Source organism: Mytilus californianus, unplaced genomic scaffold, assembly GCF_021869535.1.
Source record: "Mytilus californianus isolate M0D057914Y unplaced genomic scaffold, xbMytCali1.0.p SCAF_1, whole genome shotgun sequence".
Lineage (NCBI taxonomy): Eukaryota > Metazoa > Mollusca > Bivalvia > Mytilida > Mytilidae > Mytilus > Mytilus californianus.
Window position 1 is genome coordinate 5674948 of NW_026262581.1, and position 20343 is coordinate 5695290.

General features: G+C 31.8%; 1 protein-coding gene across 2 annotated transcripts in view; it reads left to right on the forward strand.

The window, feature by feature from the left end:
* Positions 1-6827: 6827 nt before the first annotated feature.
* The window catches only part of LOC127698383 (uncharacterized), a 33015-nt gene continuing 19499 nt past the window's right edge, over positions 6828-20343 (forward strand). The window contains exon 1 of one of the 2 annotated variants that reach the window (XM_052201820.1): positions 6828-6883. The gene's annotated coding sequence lies outside the window, so the exon portion shown is untranslated. Of the gene's footprint in view, positions 6884-14505; positions 14546-20343 lie in introns of those variants that run through there. The other variant, XM_052201829.1, reaches the window with a different exon arrangement.

Below are 20343 nucleotides of genomic sequence, written 5' to 3' on the forward strand. Positions count from 1 at the left end.
AGGTAAACCAAATTTTGACCCAATTTTAGTCCTTCAATTGCATCTGTGACCTTCATTTTTGACCTAATGGTCTTTGAAAGTCTTCTTCGTCCCATAGGGAATAGTCGAACCGAGTTGGTACAAATTGAACATATGGTTCGAAAGATAACATCTTGAAATCGAATTTTTGCCGAAATTTCATTCTATTGATAGCTGCAGTGAGCGTGACCTTTGATATAGTAACCTCTAGTTTACTTCTTCGTCCGATATGGCATTATAAAACCAAGTTTGGTAAAAGTTGAACATATGGTTCGTAAGATAATAATAGGAAACAAAATTGTTGCACAAATTTCAGTTTATTAAAGATATTTTTAATCCAAAACGTTGACGAACAGGTGACGAACGCCCGAACATCATTAATTGTATCATATGTGTATAAGCCAAGTTCGACTTCGTTTCAATTCATCTTAATATTCTGGACAATATCAAACTGGCAGGATCTAATTAGTCAGTTTTACAAGACAAAAGTAATATCTTGAATATGGGTCAATATCATTTCAACAATTACCTCAATGATCCTTTCAGATACACAAAATTTACTTACTAATTCTTTTAGTTAAAAAAAAACAACTTGTAAGTTGATTTATACATGACAGAATAATAAATAGAAATCGGAAATAAGTATATGTTTCACATAGTTAGTTGCAACTACTGAATCAGTGTAAAATGAGTGTTAATATGGACGATATTAACAGGTAAATTCAATTTTTCACTTACTATATCAATTATATACATTATACAAGATTCTGTTCAATTTTTTTTAAGAAATGAGTCTAAACGGATAAAGTAAACCGAATAGCGAAATCATATTGGCTAAGTCGAAAAAATATTTGGCTGTAAGGTACCTTTTGTCAATCGGAAGTGACTTTTAGGTTTAAACTGATAGCTTATGCCCCTCCCCCTTAAATCGAAGTATATGGGTGTTTGGTATTGTTCGGAAAAAAACTACTTCTAGTTTGACAAAGGTTCATTATTTTTATTAAGTTCACATTTCAAGGAGTCCAAAAATGAAAACACTAGATCCCTATGGATTATAGTTTCTGAGTTAGGGCCACTTACGACATTCCTGGAAACTTCGACGGAGATTATGTCTGTCGACGCTATTCCATCAAGACATAATGAAATTGCGGCTTGATATCCAAAACATATTTCATCATTAAATTGTCTATATCTCTTACGGTTTCCGACATATATTTACATAAATCAAATAGTGAATAAATAAATTAGTAACATAAACTCACTGTCATTTTCACTCAAGCATTTATATAACATCGGTATATTAGAAGTGAAAACTATATTATTTTACAGTGATTTTGCTATTAAACGTGTTATACATTCCTAGTTATGTTAAAGTGGACAATCTGAAACTACCAGAAAACTTCAAAAACTTATTTCATTAGAAGTAAAATAAATACTGCTGTATACCATCGTGTAATTATCAAACTCTGATACTATCCTACTTTTTAGATGATGTTTTATGTTGCTTTCTCATTATGTATATTAAAACAAAACTAAAAAAAAGCCCTGCACTGTGACTTGACTGTGAGTGTTTCTCTCAACCTATTGCAGTTTATTCAAAATTCTGACCAAATTACAATTTGTTTTATCAAACCAAACTGATCAACTGGTCAGAAATTTCAACAAACTGCTGTAGAAAACCACAGTCATACGTATCATTATTGAAATTGTCATTCGAAAGGTGATAGGTAGTAATTTTTGAATTGCTACAAAAATGTCCAAATTTATGTTATTGAATTATTTATTCTAAAATGATGTTTATCTATGCATTCTACACAGTTTTCTTTAAATTAATCTCAAAAATACTTGGAGAAATATGTTAGTTTTTTCGTTTGAATTGTTTTACATTTCTCATTTCGGGGCCTTTTATAGCTGACTATGCGGTATGGGTTTTGCTCATTGTTGAAGTCCGTACAGTGACCTATAGTTGTAAATTTCTGTGTCATTTTGTCTCTTGTGGAGAGTTGTCTCGTTGGCAATTATACCACATCTTCTTATTTTTATATTTAAGCTTAAATATGTTCTCTTGATGTTTTAAAGGAAGATAAGATCAATATTTTAAAAGATCAATGATTTTAGATTATCTCCCATGGAAACCTATCAACATTGTATTTTAATTTCACATCTATTTTACTGAATATAACATGTTTTAAATCAAGCTGATGTCTGCTTCTTGTGAATATAGAAGACTTTTTATTGTAAAGAAAAAATTGTATGAAAGAAAAGTTTGGAGTTTTTTATAGCAATTCAAAAATTACTACCTATCACTTTTCGCATGACAATTATATAAAATCATGTATACAAATTCTGACAATGATTTACATAATATCAAGGAAGAGGAATTAAAGTCTAATAGGCTTGTAAGTATGCTTGGATTTCTAGTAAACTGCAATAAGTGGAGAGCAACACTTCCAGTCAAGTCACAGTAAAGAACCTGTCTAGCTGGTACATACAGGGCACAACTTATCTGATACTCTTTATATTGATATCATGCATGTATTCCCTCAAAAACATTTTCACACACAAAACTAATTTGACTCTATATCAATTTGAACAGTCATCCACCAATAGATAACTTATCTCCCTACTGTAAAAATTGGTGTAAACGCGAAAAATCTGATAAAAAATCTCTAGACAGTTATTTGAATAAAATTATGAATACTGTTGATATTCGTTTATCTCATTTTGAAAACAATTCTGAAATTAATAATAGGGTTCATGATATACCCATTTCTAGAATAAAAAATAAACTCCAAGTACTCGCAAAGCGGTTTGCGTTCGTACCGGCAGACAAAGCAGCCAATAATGCAGTGGTGGTGTGACACATACACTACACGGAAGTTCTCCAAAACGAAATTATCAATTCTTCTACATTCAGGTCCGTACGCTCCACAGAGAGTCAAATTGTAAACAAGCATATCACTTCCACTACCCAGCTTAAAGCCTCTTCCGAACATTTGAAAGTCCCGACTATGTACTGGTTACCTAAATTACACAAACAACCATTTAAATTTCGTTTCATCTCCGCATCTAGTAAGTGTTCTACTACTAATCTGTCAGTACTTCTAACTACCTCCCTTACTACTATCAAAGAAGTTGTTATTAACTTTTGTAATAAAGTTTATGAAAATAATGGTATTAATTATTTTGGGAGTGTTAAAAATTCTTTAGAGGTTTTAGATAAAATACGTGCTTTTGATGGTCCTTTTAATTCTGTTGACATTTATGCTTTTTCTACTCTCTACACTTCACTTCCACACAATCTTATCAAGAAAAGGTTTTCATATTTGATTAAATGGTCTTTTAAAAAATCTCATTGCAAATTTATTTGCTGTAACTCTTTAAAGCCTTTTTCTGTAACGAAAAAGGAAAGTATGCTAGATACACTTACTGGAAATGTGAAGATATGGTTGAAGCTTTAAATTTTCTCCTGGACAACATATATGTACGTTTCGGCGATAAAGTGTATTGACAGGTAGTAGGTAATCCTATAGGCACTAACTGCGCCCCTTTAATAGCAGATTTATTCCTATATAGCTATGAATCACAGTTTATGGCCAAAATCAGTAAAGACATGTCATTGTTATATTAAGTTGACACATTCAACAATACCTACCGTTATCTTGATGATATCTTTTCATTAAATAATCCAGAATTCTCTAAATATACTACCGAAATTTACCCAAAGGAACTTACTTTAAATAAATCTAACATAAACAGCAGTAGTTGTCCTTTTTCTAGATTTAGACATTTCAATTTCTAAAGGGAAACTCCATACACATATTTACAACAAAAGAGACGATTTTTCATTCCCTATTGTTAATTTTCCTTTCTAGACGGCGATGTTCCTTTGGCTCCTTCATACGGGGTTTATATATCCCAACTCGTTCGTTATGCCCGTGTGTGTAGTGATGTCATAGATTTTAACGAACGTAATCAATGTATCACTGGTAAATTATTAAGTCAGGGATTTCGTTACCATAAATTACTTAAAACATTTACTAAATTCTTTCATAGATTCAAAGATTTGATTAGTAAATTTGGCTGTACCTGTAGAAAACTTATTAAAAATGGTATTTCACATCCTAAATTTTACGGTAATATTGTACTAAAAGCGCGGAAATCACTATGTGATCCGTGTAAACTTATCGAACATTTACACAAACTTATTTGTAAAGGTTATCTTAGTAATATTGTAATAAGATCTTTGAATATTGTTTTCATTGGCACTAACATCGATTTTGTCATCAACAAATTAAAACATAACTAAATTTGTATTCTTTTCGAATGGTTTTTTGGGATGTATATATACACATCCACGTTTATTTTCTATTTAGAAATTGTTTTATCTGTACATAACATCATACATATTTATTATAAGGTTAAATCCTAACTATCCTACTGCCTGTCGTCACTTTTTATTTTGGCATTGCACAAGTCATGTCTTCTTTGACTGTCCATGGCGTTAAAACACTAAATCCCTGCCTGGGATGTGTTTTAATTGATTTTAGTCTCTGATGCATGATTCTGTATTCTTAATTGTTTTTGGCTTTTCACTAGCTTTCAGTAACTGCGAGTACTCTCAAATCGTACTTTCGTGTTAATTTGACCTGTTGACATAATTTGTAATGCACTTCTGTATTCAATGTTTACTTATTTTGTGTTATATCTAGTCTTACTATGTACCACCTTTGATAAGTATTTAGTATGACGAAAACAATTTTCACTTCTGTACTCGTACTATGAATAACAAATATATTTTGTAAAAAATGTTTCTGTACTCCTAACAACAAAATTATTATATTTAAATTTACCTGTGTACGTTACTTTATTTAACGCCATTTTGTCCTAGGTTAAAGTTGCCTTATTGACATTGAAACATCTTTTTTATTTATATTGTGTCATAGATCAAACTTATTCGTTCAGTGTATATTTTTATTTGTTTTTGTGTATTGTCTTTTTGATCGAGTTAAGTCATTTCAATTGATATTTTATTTTGTGTCTTTTTATGTTGTAATGTTATACCACTGTTTCAGGTTAGGATGAAGGTTGGCGCAACGTTTAAACTCGCAGCATTTTATGCACCTGTCCTAAGTCAGGAGCCTGTTGTTCAGAGGTTGTCGTTTGTTGGTGTGGTTCATAAGTGTTTCTCGTTTCTCGTTTTTTATATAGATTAGACCGTTGGTTTTCATGTTTGAATTGTTTACACTAGTCTGTTTGGGGACCTTTATAGCTTGCTGTTCGGTGTGAGCCAACGCTCCGTGTTGAATGCCGTACTTTGACATATAATTGCTTACTTTTTACACATTGTGACTTGGGTGGATAGTTGTCTTATTGGCACTCATACCACATCTTCTTATTTATATTATAACTATTTACCAATATCGTTCACTTCACTTTAAGCACAAGTCCACCAGGTCACAATGGCAATGAAATCATGAACATGGCTGTCAAAATATGTATTAGAAGATGTGCAAATGAGATAACTATCCACGAGAGACCGAATGACATGTATTTAAACAACTAAAGGTCACTGTACGACCTTAAACAATGAGAAAAAACCCATACCGTATAGTAATCTATAAAATGCACCGACATTGCAAAATGTTATATCAATTCAAACCAGAAAACAAACGGCCCGATTAGGTGGAAAACTAAAAACCGAAAAAAGCAAATATGATAAACAGCAACCAACGACAACCACTGAAGTACAGGTTCCTAACTTGTGAAAGGCACATGCAACATGTGGCGGTTTGAAAATGGTTGCAAGCGCTAAACCCTCCCAATACCTGGGACAGTTGTATAACAGCACAACTTAGGAACAAAAAATGTTTGGTATTCTACATAGTTTAAGAAGTGGATTTATTAAAGTTGATTACAATATCTTTCAAGCTTTGTGACAAAATTAGATACCAATGTCTTGCATTAGACAATACAAATGTATGCAATAGCATTTTTTTTCTGTTATGAAAAAGGTTTTACATAAAACAAAATATTTTTTTCAAAATTTGGATCTTGAAAAACCAAAAATTACACAATGAGTTGAGATGCGATATTTATGGATTTGTATTGATGTTTGGTGACGAATATAATGATGGAAAATAGTGTTGTGACCTAGGCCTTTAGCCCACTGGCCAACTTAAGGTTAAAAATGTGTAATATGTAAACCAAATTTATCCCATTTTCAGTCCACCAATTGTACCATTTTGACCTTATGGCATCACAATCATTCATAGGGAATAATCAAACCAAATTGGTAAAAATCGGACATATGGTTCAAAAGATTACATCTTGAAATCAAGTTTTTGTCATTCTATAAATAGCTGCTATTACTGTGACCTTTGAACTTATAACCTCTAATTCAATAGTGGGGTCTTCTTCATCCCATAGCGCACTATAACACCCAAGTTTTTATGAAAGTTTAACATATGGTTTGTAAGATAACATCCGGAAACAAAATTGTTACACAAATTTCAGTCTATATATTGTTAATTGCTCACAAGATTTTGTACGGAAACCAAAGCGTTGATGAACAGGTGCCAGACGCCTGGACATCATTCATCATATTATTTATGGGTAAACCGAGTTCGACTTTGTTTCGTTTTGATATTATGTACAATATCAAATTGGTTGGATCTTATTTGTTAAACAAAAACAAAGTTGTATTCCTTTCAACTACACAAAATTAACTTACTATTTTTTTTAAGTTAAAAAACTTGTTAGTTAAATTATACATGACAGAATATAAATAGATGTATGTTTGACATAGTTGAATGCAACTACCGAATCAGTGTAAATTGAGTGTTTATATGGACGATATTTACAGGTAAATTCAATATTTCACTTACTATATCAATTGTATACATTGTACAAGAAATGTGTCTTAACGCATATGGTAAATACGAAGAGTGAAATCACACTGGCTGAATCGAAAAATATTTGGCTGTAAGTTACCTTTTGTCAATCGGAAGTGACTTTTGAAAACCGGAATTGCCTTTTTTGTTTAAATTGATAGCTTATGTCCCCCATTAAATCCAAGTATATGGGTGTTTGGTATTGTTCAGAAGAAAAGCTACTTCCATTTTGACAAAGGTTTATTACCTTTATTTAAGTTCACATTTCGCGGAGTCCAATGATGAAAACACTAGATCCCTACGACTTATAGTTTCTGAGTTAGGGCCAATTAAGCCATTTCTGGAAACTTCGACGGGGATTATGCTGTCAACGCTCTTCCAAGAAAACATAATGAAATTGCGGCTTGATATCCTAATATAAAAATAAGAAGATGTGGTATGATTTCCAATGAGACAACTCTCCACAAGAGACCAAATGACACAGAAATTAACAACTATAGGTTACCGTATCAAATATGATATACAGCAACAAACGACAACCACTGAATTACAGGCTCCTGACTTGGGACAGGCACATGCAGAATGTGGCGGGGTTAAACATGTTAGCGGGCGTCCAACCCTTCCCCTAACCTGGGACAGTGGTGTAAAAGTACAACATATGAACAAACTATAAAAATCATTTGAATAGTCTTAACTCACCAGATGGATACAAAAGCACAAAAACAAGTAACAAAAACACATAGTGCACGCGGCAGGGTACTTATACATCCCCACAACAAAAAGACACTAAGTACAGATCTGAGAGTACTCGCAGTTATGTTATATAGATACAATGGATAAGCGTTGATTCTTGAAAAAGAAACCATGAGCACCGCAGGGCGAATGGTTTGTTTTTCATGAATCAACGCTTATCCATTGTATCTATAACTTAAACTATTGTGTTAATGTCTTTTTAAAATTAAAGCCTTTTCTTAATTAGAAGGTATTGTAAGTGAGTTTAAATAACCATTTTATCATGTTCAACGATGCATTAATAAATCTAAGATCACAATTAATTGGTTAGAAAAATACAAATATAACACAACACGTCTGCTTTTGAGTTATCAGGCATCTGAATATTATCTGTGTTTACAAAATAAGACATATTCGAACTAATTTCAAATTAAATTGAGAATTGAAATGGGAAATGTGTCAAAGAGACATCCACCCCACCAAAGAGCATATATTAAGTATATATGAAGTATGTTACGGAAATTTCTAGCAAGAAGCCTAATTCTAGACACATCACGATTTACTCGCATAGGAATTTGCGAATAAACATTTGTAAAATAATGTAGTAAAACAGATGAAATCATACTATATTTATAAAACAAAAATGAACAAATAGAATGTAATCATTTTCGTTTCAAATATGTGAAATAGCCAATAATAATCCAAAAATATACGGCATATCTACAATCCTATTAGACTTTAACTCTACTTCATTGGTGTTAAGAAATTTACTTGATGAATTTCATACGTATTATCATTCGAAATGTGATAGGTAGTAATTTTTGAATTGCTACAAAAATGTCCAAATTTAAGTTTTTGAATTATTTCTTCTAATATGGTGTTTATTTATGCATGCTACAAAGCTTTCTTTAAATTAATCTCTTAAAGACTCGGTGAATTACGTTAGTATTTTCGTTTGAATTGTTTTACATTCGTCATTTCGTGGCTTTTTATAGCTGACTATGTGGTATGGGTTTTGCTCATTGTTGAAGGCTGTACGGTGACCTATAGTTTTTAATTTCTGTGTCAGTTGGTCTCTAGTGGAGAGTTGTCTCGTTGGCAATTATACCACATTTTCTTATTTTTATATTTAAGCTTAAATGTGTTCTCTTGATGTTTTAAAGGGAGATAAGATCAATATTTCAAAAGATCAATGATTTTAGATTATCTCCCATGGAACAACAATGTATTGTAATTTCACACATATTTTACTGAATATAACATGTTTTACTTGTTTGGCTTTCTAACTATTTTGATCTGAGCGTCACTGATGGGTTTTATGTAGACGAACCGCGCGTCTGGCGTATTAAATTATAAGCCTGGTACTTTTGATAACTAATTAAATCAAACTGTCCGCTTCTTATGAATATAGAAGACTTTTTAAAGAAAAAAAATGTATGAAAGCTTAGTTTGGAGATTTTTATAGCAATTCCAAATTTACTACCTATCACCTTTCGCATGACAATTATATAAAAACATGTTTACAAATTCTGACAATGATTAACATAATATCAACGTGGCCCTTTATAGCTTGCTGTTCGGTGTTGAAGGCCGTACTTTGACCTATAATGGTTTACTTTTACAAATTGTGACTTGGATGGAGAGTTGTCTCACTTATCTGATACTCTTTATATGGATAGCAAGCATGTATTGACTCAAAAGCATTTTCACACACAAAAAGTATTTGATTCTATATCAATTTGAATAGTCTAGATATTAGGTCATCCACCAATAGAGAACTTATAAATATTTACCAATATCGTTCACTTCACTTTAAGCACAATTCCATCAGGTCACAATGGCAATGAAATCATATGTATTAGAAGATGTGCTAATGAGATAACTATCCACCAGAGACCGAATGACGTGTATTTAAACAACTATATGTCACTGTACGACCTTGAGCAAGACCCATACCGTATAGTAATCTATAAAAGGCACCGACATTGTAAAATGTTAATCAATTCAAACCAGAAAACAAACGGCCTGATTATGTGGAAAACAAAAATCGAAAAAAGCAAATATGATAAACAGCAACCAACGACAACCACTGAATTACAGGTTCCTGACTTGTGAAAGGCACATGCTTAAATGTGTTCTCTTGATGTTTTAAAGGGAGATAAGATCAATATTTCAAAAGATCAATGATTTTAGATTATCTCCCATGGAACAACAATGTATTGTAATTTCACACATATTTTACTGAATATAACATGTTTTACTTGTTTGGCTTTCTAACTATTTTGATCTGAGCGTCACTGATGGGTTTTATGTAGACGAAACCGCGCGTCTGGCGTATTAAATTATAAGCCTGGTACTTTTGATAACTAATTAAATCAAACCGTCCGCTTCTTATGAATATAGAAGACTTTTTAAAGAAAAAAAATGTATGAAAGCTTAGTTTGGAGATTTTTATAGCAATTCCAAATTTACTACCTATCACCTTTCGCATGACAATTATATAAAAACATGTTTACAAATTCTGACAATGATTAACATAATATCAATGAAGTGGAATTAAAGTCTAATAGGATTGTAAGTATGCTAGATACTAAGATTTGATTAGTAAATTTGGCTGTACCTGTAGAAAACTGATTAAAAACGGTATTTCACATCCTAAATTTTACGGTAATATTGTACTAAAAGCGCGGATCCGTGTAAACTCATCGAACCTTTAAACAATCTTATTAGTAAAGGTTATCTTACCAATGTTGTAATTAGATGTTTGAATATAGTTTACTTTGCACCAATATCGATTTTTGTCATCAGCAAATTAAAACATAACTAAATTTGTATTCTTTTCAAACGTTTTTTTTGGGATGTATAAATACACAACCACGTTCATTTTCTATATAGAGATTACTCTATCTATATATAACATTATACATATTTATTAAAAGGTTAACTCCTAACTATCCTACTGCCTGTCGACACTTTTATTTTGGCATTGCACAAGTCATGTCTTCTTTGACTGTCCATGACGTTAAAACACTAAATCCCTGGGATGTGTTTTAGTTGATATTAGTCTCTGTTGCATGATTTTTTATTATTAATTGTTTTTGGCTTTTAACTAGCTTTCAGTAACTGCGGTATTTTCAAATCGTACTTTCGTGTTATTTGACCTGTTGATACAATTTGTAATGTATTTTTGTTATTTAATGTTTACTTATTTAGTTTTATATATCGTCTCACTATTTTTAATATTTACCACGTTTGATAAGTGTTTAGTATGACGATAAATTTTCACTTCTGTTATCGTACTATGAACAACAAAAGTATTTATTTTGTAAAAAATATTTCCGTACTCCATGTATACCTAACAACAAAATTATTTTTATTTATCTGTGTACGTTATTTTATTTGGCGGCATTTTGTCCAAGGTTATGGCTGTCTTTGTGATATTGTTTTAAATCTAACCACCTTGTTTTTATTAATTTTGTATTTACATTGTGTCATAGATCAAATTTATTCGTTCAGTGTATGTTCACTTGTTTTTGTTAATATGTCTTTTGATTGAGTTAAGCCATTGCAATTGATATTTTATAGTATGTCTTTCTATGTTGTGTATTACACTATTGTTTCATGTTAGGGTGAAGGTTGGCGCCTATTAAAACGTTTAAACCCGCTGCATTTGTTTGCGCCTGTCCTAAGTCAGGACCCTGATGTTCAGTGGTTGTAGTTTGTTGATGTGGTTCATAAGTGTTTCTCGTTTCTCGTTTTCTATATAGATTGGTTTTCCTGTTTGAATGGTTTTACACTAGTCATTTTCGTGGCCCTTTATAGCTTGCTGTTCGGTGTTGAAGGCCGTACTTTGACCTATAATGGTTTACTTTTACAAATTGTGACTTGGATGGAGAGTTGTCTCACTTATCTGATACTCTTTATATGGATAGCAAGCATGTATTGACTCAAAAGCATTTTCACACACAAAAAGTATTTGATTCTATATCAATTTGAATAGTCTAGATATTAGGTCATCCACCAATAGAGAACTTATAAATATTTACCAATATCGTTCACTTCACTTTAACCACAATTCCATCAGGTCACACTGGCAATGAAATCATATGTATTAGAAGATGTGCTAATGAGATAACTATCCACCAGAGACCGAATGACGTGTATTTAAACAACTATATGTCACTGTACGACCTTGAGCAAGACCCATACCGTATAGTAATCTATAAAAGGCACCGACATTGTAAAATGTTAATCAATTCAAACCAGAAAACAAACGGCCTGATTATGTGGAAAACAAAAATCGAAAAAAGCAAATATGATAAACAGCAACCAACGACAACCACTGAATTACAGGTTCCTGACTTGTGAAAGGCACATGCAACATGTGGCGGTTTGAAAATGGTTGCAAGCGCTAAACCCTCCCATACCTGGGACAGTTGTTTAACAGCACAACTTAGGAACGAAATGTGTTAGGTATTCCACATAGTTTTAGAAGTGGATTTTTTTTAAAGTTGATTGCAATATCTTTCAAGCTTTGTGACAAAATTAGATACCAATGTCTTGCATTAGACAATACAAATGTATGCAATAGCATTTTTGTTTCTTTTATGAAAAAGGTTTTATATTTAACAAAATATTTTTTCAAAATGTGTATCTTGAAAAACCAAAATTTACACCATGAGTTGAGTTGCGATATTTATGGATTTGAATTGATGTTTGGTGACGAATATAATGATGGAAAATAGTGTTGTGACATAGGCCTTTGACCTGCTGGTCAATTTAAGGTTAAAATGTATAACATGTAAGCCAAATTTTACCAAAATTTCAGTCCACCAATTGCACCATTTTGACCTTATGGCATCACAATCATTTATAGCGAATAATCAAACCAAGTTGGTAGAAGTCGGACATGTGGTTCAAAAGATTACATCTTGAAATCAAGTTTTTGTCATTCTATAAACACCTGCTATGAGCGTGACTTTTGAACTTATAACCTGTAATTCAATAGTGGGGTCTTCTTCACCCCGTATTGCATTATAACACCAGGTTTTTGTGAAAGTTCAACATATAGTTCGTAAGATAACATCCGGAAACAAAATTGTTACACAAATTTCAGTTTAGTAAAGATATTGTTAATTGCTCACAAGATTTTATACGGAAACCAAAGCGTTTATGAACAGGTGCCAGACGCCTTGACATCATTCATCATATTATTTATTTGTAAGCCAAGTTCGAATTCGTTTCAATTCGTTTTAATATTATGAACAATATCAAATTGGCTGGATCTAAAATAAAATTGAGAATGAAAATGGGAAATGTGTCAAGGAGACAACAACCCGACCAAAGAGCAGAAAACAGCCGAAGGCCACAAATGGGTCTTCAACAAAGCGAGAAAATCCCGCACCCGGATGCGGGCTTCATCTGGCCCCTGAACAAAAATGTGTACTAGTTCAGTGAAAATGGACGTCACACTAAACTCTGAAACATATAAATGAACTAAAATTAAGAAAACATACAAGACTAACAAAGGCCAGAGGCTCCTGACTTGGGACAGGCGCAAAAATGCGGCGGGGTTAAACATGTTTTGTGAGATCTCAACCCTGCCCCTATACCTCTAGCCAATGTAGAATAAACAAACACACAGCAATACGCACAGTAAAACTCAGTTTAAAAGAAGTCCGAGTCCGATGTCAGAATAGGTAACAGAAGAAACTAAGCAAAATGACAATGATACATAAATTAACAAAGGACTACTAGCAGTTACTGACATGCAAGTTCCGGACCTCAATTAAACTAATTGAAAGATTATGTCTTCATCATATGAAAATCAAGCACAATCCCCCCGTTAGGGATTTAGTATCATACCATCATAAAATATATGAGAAGAACATAACCCGAGTCATGCCAACAACTGGTTTTAGAATAAATGTGTTTATTTACGATGCAAAGACCCTATGAGTGAATCAATATTACTTCCAAAATATGCCATCTTTAATGACCTGACAACAGTATCGTAACTATATCCCTTCTGGATAAGTCTGTTTAAAGGTTTGGTTAGCTTTTGAGGTGAATGGCGACATATTTGTGCTTTGTATAGAATATTACCATAAAAGATTGGATGTGAAATACCGGAACGTATAAGATGTCTGCATGTTGATTTATATTTACGAATGATGTCCTTGTACCGATGATAAAATTTAGTAAATGTTTTGACTAGTTTGCGATATCGAAAACCCTGGTGTAATATTTTTTCTGTAATACAGAGAGTTCTTTCGTTAAAATCAAATAAGTTGTTGCATACACAAGCGAATCGAATAATTTGAGATATATAAACACCATAAGATGATGACAAGGGAACGTCACCATCTTAAAATGGATAGTTAACAATAGGAAATGAAAAATCATCTGTTTTATCGTACATTTTGGTATTGAGCTTCCCTTTAAAGATATATATATCAAGATCCAGGAAAGGGCAGTGTTCATTGTTAGTATTAGTCTTATTTAAAGTCAGTTTAGCAGGATAAATCTTTTTAGTGTATATACTGAAGTCGTCATTATTGAGAGACAATATATCATCCAAATATCTAAAAGTGTTATTAAATTTTTGTATCAGATGTTGTTTCGTTGGGTCTTTGCTGATTTTAGTCACAAATTGTAATTCATAACAATACAGAAACAGGTCCTTTTTGTTAAACAAGAACAAAGTTGTATCTTGAATTTAATGGTTCTTTCAGATACACAACTTTAACTTTCGTTACTATTTTTTTACGTTAAAAGACTTGTTAATTGAATTATACATGACAGAATAAAAATAGAAGTCGGACATAAGTGTATGTTTGACATAGCTGATTGCAACTACTGAATCAGTGTAAATTGAGTGTTTATATGGACGATATTTACAGGTAAATTCAACTTTTCACTTACTATAAAAATTATATACATTATACAAGAAATGAGTCTTTAAAACGCATAAAGTAAATACGAAGAGTGAAATCACACTGGTTGAATCGAAAAATATTTGGCTGTAAGGTACCTTTTGTCAATCGGAAGTGACTTTTGAAAACCGGAATTGCCTTTTTGGTTTAAATTGATAGCTTATGTACATGTCCCCCTTAAATCCAAGTATATGGGTGTTTGGTATTTTTCGGAAGAAAAACTACTTCCAGTTTGACAAAGGTTTATTACCTTTATTAAGTTCAAATTTCAACGAGTCCAATGATGAAAACACTAAATCCCTACGACTTATAGTTTCTGAGTTAGGACCTCTTACGACATTTCTGGAAACTTCGACGGGGATTATGCTGTCGACGCTCTTCCATCAAAACATAATGAAGTTGCGGCTTGATATCCTAAACATATTTCATCATTAAATTTTCTATATCTCTTACGGTTTCCGACATATATTTACATAAAAATTTCTTATGTGGAAAGGTCACATTATAATGAGTCCAATAGTGAATACCTTATGTCCCTACGACAAATAGTTTCCGAGTTATTGCCACTTACATTCTTACTGAATTATTTGATGGGGCTTGTGTCCCTTACGAAGAGTTCATTCACGAAATTAATGAATGAATAAATAAATTAGTAACATACACTCACTGTCATTTTTACCCAAGCATTTATATAACATCGGTATCTTTGAAGTGAAAACTATATTATTTTACACTGACTTTGTTATCAAACGTGTTATACATTCCTAGTTATGTTAATGTGGACAATCTGAAACTACCAGAAAAATAAGTACTGCTGTATAGCATCGTGTAATTATCAAACTCTGCTACTATCCTACTTTTTATATGATGGTTTATGTTGCTTTGTCATTATGTATATTTAAAAAAAAAAGGGACCCCCCCCCCCCCTCCCCCAAAAAAAAAATAAAGTACTATAAGGACTTTTGGTGGTATGTATTCATGAGAGAAAACAAACTGGTCTCTTTCGGCTTTTCAATATACCTGTCCTTGTAAAATGTCATCCAGATATTAATACAAAACAAGTGATACCTGTTTCCATGCATGATGACGCTTTCTGAAGGTTGTATCTCCCAATAAATGTCTAGTAGACTATCTTTTTTTTAAAAACACCAAAGTCGCCTTGTTTACTAATTTTAAAGAGATCAAAATAGTGAGAGCAAATATTTTGCCATAGGAGGTTCAAATGAACCTGTTGACTGCTCTCCATATTTTCATAACACTTTCTTTATCACGTTGAATGTGATATCTCCATATTAAGTTTTTACCACAAATATGAATAAAGGGCGACAGCAAACTAAAAGCTAAAAAGAAAAAAAAGATAATATAGATCAAGATATAGTAGTTTCCCTTTTATTCGATTTAACATGTTATTTATGCTAATTTTCATTATTTCGGTTAACGTAAACTTGTCTTTCATTTCATTTTTAAAATGTAAAAGTTTACTTTGTTCTCTTGCATTGCTAATTTCATCGAGCTTTGTATGGCTCAGTATTGAATGAAACATGTATGATACACTGATGATGTATGAACATCAATGTTTATTTCGTTTGAGTTCTTTGAGTTATAATTATCATACTAATGATTATCTGAAACTCAGATATCAGTATATGAAAATTGTTATATTGCGTGCCTTTGTTTGTATATATCTTGTATTGTGGCGAATAAAAGACTGTTAACTATATTTTCACACATAGATTGCAATAATAAAAATGTTCATCTAAAAACTCACATGCTGTATGTACGTTATATATTGGTAAATCTGAAACTATGTATTTATTCACAATTAAATTCTGTATTCTCTTAAACCATTGTTACATTCATTTGAACAGAGGTACTATACAATATATTGATAAAACATAACGATTCTGATAGTAGCTAAGGGGGTACATGTTTTAAATGTATTGATAAATTTGCATAATTGACGAAGCTTAATAGGACTTACTTCTTTAATTTCAAATGCATTCATATCAGATCTTGATATTTTCTGAATGTAAAAACAAGGAGAAGTGGTATGATTCCCATTGAGACAACTCTCGTACTTTATTTGCCCTTTTTATCTTTTTGATTTGAACGTCACTGGTGAATCTTTTATAGACGATACGCACGTCCAGGCGTACAAAATTTTAAGCCTGGTATATATGATGACTTTATATCCACCAGAGTTAATATGAGAAGTGGATGTAAGCGATAATTTGTCTGTACGGTCTTCGACAATGAGTTAAACATATACCGTATAGTTGGCTATAAAAGGCCCCGACATGAAAAATGTGAAACAATTCAAACGAGAAAATTAACGGCATAATTTATAACAAAACAATTTCGAAAAACAAATATGACAGACATGACTGTCCATGACGTTAAAATACTAAATCCCTGGGATGTGTTTTAGTTGATTTTAATCTCTGATGCATGATTTTTTATTATTAATTGTTTTGGCTTTTAACTAGCTGTCAGTAACTGCGAGTACTCTCAAATCGTACTTTCTTGTTTATTTGACCTGTTGATACTAATTGTAATGCTTTTTTTGTTATTTAATGTTATTCAGGGTTATATCTGGTCTATATACCAGCTTTGATAAGTGTTTGGTATTACTATAAATTTTCACTTCGTACTATGAACATCAAAATTATTTATTTTGTAAAAATATTTCCTTTCTCTATTGGAACTGTACACGTATACCTAACAACAAAATTATTTTCATTTACCTGTGTTTAAAGTTATTGCAAATGGCTGATATTTTTGTTCGAGCATATTGTTTTTCTTAAATTGTTTAACATTTCATACCGATATAACATGTTACTTTTATTATTCTTCCCTTAGTTTGTTTATTTTGTATTTACATTGTATCATAGGTCAAATTTGTTTTTTCAGTGTATGTTCACTGGTGTTGATATGTCCTTTGATTGAGTTAAGCTATTTCAGTTGATATTTTATAGTGTGTCTTTCTATGTGGTGATGTTACACTATTGTTTCAGGAAAAAGGGTGAAGGTTTGGTACCATTAAAACGTTTAAACCCGCTGCATTTGTTTGCACCTGTCCTAAGTCAGGAATCTGATGTTCAGTAGTTGTCGTTTGTTGATGTGGTTCATAAGTGTTTCTCGTTTCTCGTTTTTTATATAGATTAGACCGTTGGTTTTCCCGTTTGAATGGTTTTACACTAGTAATTTTTGGGGCCCTTTATAGCTTACTGTTCGGTGTGAGCCAAGGCTCCGTGTTGAAGACCGTACTGTGACCTATAATGGTTTACTTTTATAAATTTTGACTTGGATGGAGAGTTGTCTCATTGGCACTCATACCACATCTTCTTATATCTATGAACCAACGACAACCACTGAACTACAGGCTCCTGACTTGTGACAGGCACATAAAGAACGTTGCGGGGTTAAACATGTTTGTGTGCGCTCAATCCAACCCCTAACCTGAGACAGTGGTGTAACAGCACAACATAAGAACATACTGTAAAAATCAGTTGTCATTGACATACCTAAAATGATCGATACGAGGCACAAAAATAACTAACATAAAAAACAATAGACACAAAGCACTAAAATCAGAGTACTCGCAGTTACTGAAAGCAATCCAAAGCCAATTACAACTAATAAATAAATTATTTTCTCCCACCCTAAATATCAATCGGTACACATCCAACGGATTGAGTGTAAAGACGTCATTAACAGTCCGAGAAACGCATGACCTTGTGCAATGCCAAAATACAAGTAAACAGTATCGACAGGATGTAGTATAATTAGTTCTCATAACTGTCCATATATAGCAATATAAATTTAGTTATGTTTTCATTTTTCAAAAATAAAATCAATGCAAGTATCAATAAAACAATATTCAAAGATTTTGCTACCGTGTTAAATTGATAACCTTTAATCACGTTTATTCAACGAATCAATTAGTTTACATGTATCTCATCTAAATTTACGGGCTTTATAAACAACATCAACTCAATTTTGAATTGTTTGATATTCAGGATATGTTAGAAAATTTGTATGCAATAAAAATATAAATTTATACAAAAGTAAACATTTTGCATTCATTTTCTATAATTTCACAGTATACCACGTCAATCATTATGGCCATTTTCTTTCCACCAGGAAATCAAAGCGGAAAGTGCTGTAGGAGAAATGTCTTATGCAATGTGGTTACTGTACGCATTTGAAATAAAACACACCATAAACACATAATACAGCGAAAAGAGAATGCAAATTCATATATGTAATTGGACTAAGGAAATACAATCATAGAGGTTATTTTGAACAATAAATGATTTAATTCTGTAACAAATATTCATTTTGCACATATAAGTAGGTCTACTGATAGATAATTTATATACTAAACTCTTTCATTATACAGTGCATGTCAAAAGATATCTTAATGTAATTGATACTAAAATATTTAGAATTATGAATATTGAATTAGATTAAAAGCCTGCAGCAATATTAAAATGTCATACTATTTACATATTGCTTTATTTAAAGCCCTAATACCAATATGTAAGACAAAATTGAAATTTCGAATTTAAGGGGCAAAAAACTGGTCTTATCATACCTTCCATCTTTTATTTATTTGAAAAAAATAACTGACATTATATATCTATATAACTGTTAATATGAATAATTGATACAAAAATGCAAAATTGATAGATTATTATCCTATGATCTACATGTTTTATAATTATTGAAATTTAATTAATATTTTAAGAGCTATTGTTTATTTTGAAATCGACATCTAAATCATTATGCAAATTTCAGCTATATGACGTGGATTGCTATTTTTAAAGATTTATTTTTATTCAAATTCTGAGTAACATATATACTACTATTTCGAAGGTCTGTACAAAATGAAAATAACACTTCATAATTGTAAATACTTTGAAGCGCTTTTCTGGATTACCTTCATCAGGAACGCATAAAGCCGAATATGTGAAAGCCAAGAATGTACAAATACTAAAACTGTTGAAGAGCTACATGACCAAAAAGGACCTAAAACATATTAAAGGGGCACTAGCTACGAGATACATAAAAAATATGAAAGCATTAACGAAAGTGAAATAGTGGAATAATAATTCGCTTTTAGTAGCCAGTATGGACGAATTTTGTCAAAATAAGCTAAGAAACATTGATGTTGAATTATTCACTTGCAAGTGAATAATTCGACCTCATTGAATCCGTATTCATGTGAACTTCAATATAACCCCTTAGCTAGAGATGGATAACGCATGAATTGTGTGCGTGTTTGATTATTTAAAGGAAAAGAATGTCAACATTGAAAGTGAAACAAAGGTAAATCATTTGATTGACTGATTCGATCTTCAAAAAAATCATTCTTATACAGGTAAAAATGACGATTAACATATATTTTTCACTATAAATGAAATTAAATGGACCTAGAAGAATCCAATTCCACGAGTTCCGCTATCTATTTATATCTATATTTATGTTTATATCGCTAATATGGGCATCGGTGGTATTCGGGAGGTCAACTCGATAGTTAATTAGATGACGTCTAAACTAAAAAATACACGAAACGAAGCTACATATTATGATGCCCATGCCATGTACACTGTTTATTTTAGACTTTTTATAATTTGGATAAATGTTTTACATTGTTATAAAACAAATATGAGAATTTGAGTCAAATCGGTGAACATGAACTTGACAGCTAGTGCCCCTTTAATATAAACGTAAATCAATAAATGTATGCTGTTTTTTTATCA